Source organism: Macaca nemestrina, chromosome 5 (assembly GCF_043159975.1).
Source record: "Macaca nemestrina isolate mMacNem1 chromosome 5, mMacNem.hap1, whole genome shotgun sequence".
In the NCBI taxonomy this organism is placed as follows: Eukaryota; Metazoa; Chordata; class Mammalia; order Primates; family Cercopithecidae; genus Macaca; species Macaca nemestrina.
This window is the reverse complement of record NC_092129.1, coordinates 64,509,973-64,516,355: the sequence shown is the minus strand read 5'-3', so window position 1 is coordinate 64,516,355 and position 6,383 is coordinate 64,509,973. Positions and strand designations below refer to the sequence as shown.

Below are 6,383 nucleotides of genomic sequence, written 5' to 3'. Positions count from 1 at the left end.
TGGTATCTCATTGTGGTTTTGATTTGCATTTCTCTGATGGCCAGTGATGATGAGCATTTTTTCATGTGTCTGTTGGCTGTATGAATGTCCTCTTTTGAGAAATGTCTGTTCATATCATTTGCCCATTTTTTGATGGAGTTGTTTGTTTTTTTCTTGTAAATTTGTTTGAGTTCTTTATAGGTTCTGGATATTAGCCCTTTGTCAGGTGAGTAGATTTCAAAAATTTTCTCCCATTCTGTAGGTTGCCTGATAAAGGGGATATCACCACCGACCCCACAGAAATACAAACTACCATCAGAGAATACTATAAACACCTCTACGCAAATAAACTAGAAAATCTAGAAGAAATGGATAATTTCCTGGACGCTTATATTCTCCCAAGACTAAACCAGGAAGAAGCTGAATCCCTGAAAAGACCAATAACAGGATCTGAAATTGAGACAATAATTAATAGCCTACCAACCAAAAAAAGTCCAGGACCAGATGGATTCACAGCTGAATTCTACGAGAGGTATAAGGAGGAGTTGGTACCATTCCTTCTGAAACTATTCCAATCAATAGAAAAAGAGGGAATCCTCCCTAACTCATTTTATGAGGCCAACATGATCCTGATACCAAAGCCTGGCAGAGACACAACAAAAAAAGAGAATTTTAGACTAATATCCCTGATGAACATCGGTGCAAAAATCCTCAGTAAAATACTGGCAAACCGGATCCAGCAGCACATCAAAAAGCTTATCCACCATGATCAAGTGGGCTTCATCCCTGGGATGCAAGGCTGGTTCAACATACGCAAATAAATAAATGTAATCCAGCATATAAACAGAACCAAAGATGAAAACCACATGATTATCTCAGTAGATGCAGAAAAGGCCTTTGACAAAATTCAACAGTCCTTCATGCTAAAAACTCTCAATAAATTCGGTATTGATGGAACATATCTCAAAATCATAAGAGCTATTTATGACAAACCCACAGCCAATATCATACTGAATGGGCAAAAACTGGAAAAATTCCCTTTGAAAACTGGCACAAGACAGGGATGCCCTCTCTCACCACTCCTATTCGACATAGTGTTGGAAGTTCTGGCTAGGGCAATCAGGCAAGAGAAAGAAATCAAGGGTATTCAGTTAGGAAAAGAAGAAGTCAAATTGTCCCTGTTTGCAGATGACATGATTGTATATTTAGAAAACCCTATTGTCTCAGCCCAAAATCTCCTTAAGCTGATAAGAAACTTCAGCAAAATCTCAGGATACAAAACTAATGTGCAAAAGTCACAAGCATTCTTATACACCAGTAACAGACAAACAGAGAGCCAAATCATGAATGAACTCCCATTGACCTTAATCACAGGATATGGTAGTACTAAGAGACAGCCTTAGGGATACCTTGTATTCCAGACATACTCTTCTTTACCCCCATGGTAGAATAACAGTCCAATTTCTCCTCAATAGTCCAGATCAGTCACCCCAGCCAACACTGTTACTCTTCTCTTAGCCTGCTGACTCAGGCATGAAGAGCCCAAAGTGGGCAGATAGCAGTCTTAACTTCTAGCTCAATGGAATTGTTATGTCTCCTGGTAGAAACATTTATCCCTCTGGAACTAAAACACCCAGGCCAGGGGAGCTTGAAGTTGTGGGAATAGGAAGCAAAAATTTTGCTAGTGTGTCACTAGGGCTAATGGTGGATAGTGCCACACCTATCTTCACCCCTTGATTCCTGGATCCATGAATCTTGGCTATGGAAGAAAGAGTACCATATTCCTCGTGTTGATTTGGAGCAATTGTGGTCTGCTGGAGAACATTGCTCCAGTCTTGCAAAGTGTTATCATCTAGTTGGTACTGTAAAAGGCCATTTCACCATTTTATCAAGACATTTGCTTCAAGATGATGGAGAACACGATAAGATAAATTAATTCAATGAGCATGAGCTCATTGCTGCACTCCTTTCTCTATGAGGTGAGTTTCTTGGTCAGAAGCAATGCTGTGTGAGATACCATGACTATGGATAAGAGTGGAAGTGGCACCACTCACCATCACCCTTAGTGATCCACTAGCAAAGTTTTTGCTTCCTGTTCCTGTGACATTACATTCTGCTGGTCTAGAGATCTTAGTTTCAAAAGGGAAACACTGCCACCAGGAGACACAAGAATGATTTAAACTGGAAGTTAAGATTGCCACCTGGACACTTTGGGTTCCTCCTACCTTTAAGTCAACAGGCTAAGTTACAGTGTTGGCTGGGGTGACTGACCCAGACTATCAAGATGAAATCAGTCTACTACTCCACAACAGAGGTAAGAAAGGTATGCATGGGATACAGGAGATCCATTAGGGCATCTTTTAGTATTACCATGCCCTGTAATTAAGGTCAATGGGAAACTACAGTAGACCAATTCAGGCAGGACTACAAGTGGCCCAGACCCCTCAGGAATGAAAGTTTGGGTCGCCCCACCAGGATAAAAAAACCATGATCTGCTGAGGTGCTTACTGAAGGCAAAGGGAATACAGAATGAGTAGTAGAAGAAGGTAGTCATCAATACCAGCTATGACCACATGACCAGCTGCAGAAATGAGGACTGTAGCTACCATGAGGATTTCCTCCTTCTTTTGTTAAAAACATGTTTGTGCCTGTATACACTTGTATTAAGAAAATATCTTGTTTTATTTCCTTTTCCTTTATCATATGACATAAGATTTATTGATTTCATATCAGCATTTAAGTATTGTTAACTTTATGTAATAGTATTTGGGTTGGGGATTGGTATGTTTCCGGTTGTACAAAGGATAGTTGTATTATGTTAGGTGTAATTATGACCTTATTGTTGTCTTTTTTTTGAATATTATGTATGATCTCAGGAGATGTGTATGGGTTCACGTTGACAAGGGGTGGACTTGTGATGGTTAATACTAAGTGTCAACTTGATTGGATTGAAGGATTCAAAGTATTAATCCTGGGTATATCTATGAGGGTGTTGCCAAAAGAGATTAATATTTGAGTCAGTGGGCTGGGGAAGGCAAATCCATCCTTAATCTGGTGGGCACAATCTAATAAGCTGCCAGCAAATATAAAGCAGGCAGAATAATGTGAAAAGAGTGAGACTGGCCTAGCCTCCCAGCCTATATCTTTCTCCCATACTGGATGCTTCCTGCCCTCAAACATCGGACTCCAAGTTCTTCAGTTGGGAGACTCAGACTGGCTCTTCTTGCTTCTCAAGCTTGCAGACAGCCTATTGTGGGACCTTGTGATAGTGTAAGTTAATACTTAATAGACTCCCCTTAGTGTGTGTGTGTGTGTATACACTAATATAAATAAATATAACTAATAGGATATATCTATATAAGCATTCTATAAGTCCACAGATGATAGTTTTAACAGAATATTGCATGCAAAGAAGACAAATGCATACCTTTAGTAAGTGTCTATTAGGTCTAATGTAATCAACCTGCTATGCCACAATATGCTTGGCTAATCACCCCAGGGAACAACACCGTATCAGTGGCTCAGTGTTGGCCTCCAGGGCTGGCAGATTGGGCACCAGCAGTAGCCATGACCAGGCTGGCCTTTGTGAGTGGAAGTGTATGTTACTGATCCTATGCTAACTTCCATTCCTGCCACCATGACCACTTTGTTCATGAATCTGTTGGACAATTACAGGGATGACTGGGGAAAAAGACTGATTGGCATCTAAAGACTGAGTCATCCTATCTACTTGTTTTTTACAATTCTCTACTGAGGTCATCCTTTGGTGAGTATTCACATGGGACACAAATATCTTTATGTCCTTTGCCCATTTAAAAATGCCTATCCACATACCTCTTCATCATATTTCTTTTGTCACTGGTTTTTCACCATGTTTCTTCCAAGTCCTTGACCATCCAGCCAAGCCGCTGACTACAGCCCATGAATTGATATATAATCACACATCTGTCCCTTTCTCCTTCCACACAAGGTGCACGACCAGGGGCAGTGCCCAAAGTTTACCCCTCTAAAAAGATACTCCTTCACCTCTGGACTTTCAGAGACATCTTAGAAAGGGGCTGTAGAGCTGCAGCTAGCTGTCTACTGTCAGTAGTACCCACATATTGTTCAGAACTATCTATTAACCAGGCCTGAGTCTTCTCTTCCCATCAACTGATCATAGCAAACTTCCCATGAGGTTACAGCTGCAGGCTGAGAAGAGGAGCCATTGTAGCAACAGCAGAAACCACGGACATTTGTGCCAGCCACTTCTTCATGGACCTTACTTGTGCCTTCAGGACCTGCCTGGGTTTGATCATGTATATACCACTTACATTGATGATGAAGTGCTGCTGTGCATGCCCAACTTTATGTCTTGGTGGATCAGATAACATCCAGTTCATAATAGGGATCTTGGGTCACATGGTAACTTGGTGGCCTATGGTCAAGCTTTCAGCTTCTAATAAGACTCAGTGGCAGACCAAGAGCTGTCTCTCAAAAAGAAAGTAGTTATTTGTGGATGACGGCAGGGCAGTGCTCCAAAATCCTAAAGGCCTCTGTTGCAAATCACCTATGGAAGCCTGCCAAAGGCTGCAAACATTATCCCTATCTGCCACTGACACCTCAGGTACACTTGGAGCTGCTAGGTCATATGGCCCAAGTGGCAGAGCAGCTTGCACAGCACCCTAGACCTGTTGCAGAGCCTTCTCCTGATCTGGACCCTAATCAAAACTAGCAGCTTTTTGAGTTATTTGGTAAATGAGCTAGAATTTACCAAATGGCATTTCACGCCTGTGGTTTGGATGTGTCCCCTCTAAAATTCAGGAATGCCAATTAGGTAGTATTAACCCTTTTCCTGTTTAGAATTTTTAAAATGCAGCTCATGGCCAGCACTCATTTAATTTTATATAAACATGTTCTTTGAGGCTGCAGCAAAACTGACTGATTTTCCAATGTGAAAATAAAATATAAAAACTGTTCTTGGCTGGTGTTATTTCTAAACAGAAGTAACATCAGACTTGACTTGATCATCAGAATCATCTATTTCAGAAAAATTAGATTCATCAAATGAATCCTTGGCCAACAACTGTTCAGAATGATGTTAACATCACATGTAGAAATGCTACATTTTCTAGGATTTGACATTTTCAGTGAATGAAAATAACTGTATTTTATAAATGAAAATACCACTACTAAATGTAGAATGCTATAAATAGAATGATGTCTTGTGTTTACAAAGTCGATATACTAGAGCAATGCGAAAATAATAATAAGAGTGAGATATTTCATAGCAAAGTTATCTCAGGGTATATGCTACAGCTGCTAGCACCACTGGTGAGTATTCTCAGAGCAAACAGGAAAAGGGTTAAGAAGTGGGGCCTTTAAGAGGTGATTTAAGTCATGAGAGCTGCTTCCTCATGAGTGGGATTAAGATCTTAAAAAAAAAAAAGTCTTTGTTTAGCATTTGACTCACTTAACTCCACCATCTAAAGACACAGCATTTCTCCTTTCTGAAGGATACACCATTCACCAGACAACCAAATCTGCCTATTTAACCTTGATCTTGGACTTCCTAGCCTTCAGCACTGTGAGAAAGTAAATTTATTTTCTGTATAAATTACCTAGTCTGTGGTATTTTGTTTTAGCAGCACAAAATGGGCTAAGACAGAAATTGGTACTGATAAATGGGGGTGTTTCTATAACAAATACCTGAAAATGTAGAAGTGGCTTTGAAATTAGGTAATAGGCAGAGGCTGATAGAGTTGGTAGGAGCAGGCTAGCAAAAGCCTATATTGCCATGAGTGTGACGAAAGGGTGATTCTGGTGAAGGCTTAAAAGAAAAGGAGAGCTACAGAGAGGGCCTTATTCTTCTTATAGATTACTTAAGTGGCTGCGAGCAGAATGTTGGTAGAAATAGACAGTGAAGACTACTCTGTCATTTCAGATGGAAATGAAGAACAAGGTATTGGAAACTGGAGGAAAGGCCATCCTTGTAATAAAGTGGCAAAGACTTGGTTGAGTTGTGTCTGTATCTTAGGACTCTGTGGAAGTTAGAACTTGAGTAATGAACTAGAACATTTGATGGAAAAAAATTGCTAAGCAGAAAAGTGTTCGGGGTGCTGCATGGCTTCTCTTAACTGCTTATAGTAAAGTGCAAGGAGACAGAAACAATTTGAAGATGGAAATATATAAATAAAATCCAAAAACAAAACAAACTATAAAGATTTAGCAACTTTTAGGCTGCCCATGAAAAAATATAAAGTCATGTTTAGGAGAGAAAACAATGGGTATGTCCAAGAGATCATTTGGTAACATTCATATGGATAGAGGGAAGCCAGGAGGTATTCATCAAGACAATGGTAGAATGACTCTGAAGGTATTTCAGAGATCTAGGCTGCCACATCCATCATAGGTCCAGAGCACCA

General features: G+C 40.2%; 1 long non-coding RNA gene across 3 annotated transcripts in view; it reads right to left on the bottom strand.

The window, feature by feature from the left end:
• Positions 1 to 6,383, bottom strand: part of LOC105488974 (uncharacterized) — a 103,273-nt gene that overhangs the window by 11,602 nt on the left and 85,288 nt on the right. The window lies entirely within an intron of this gene.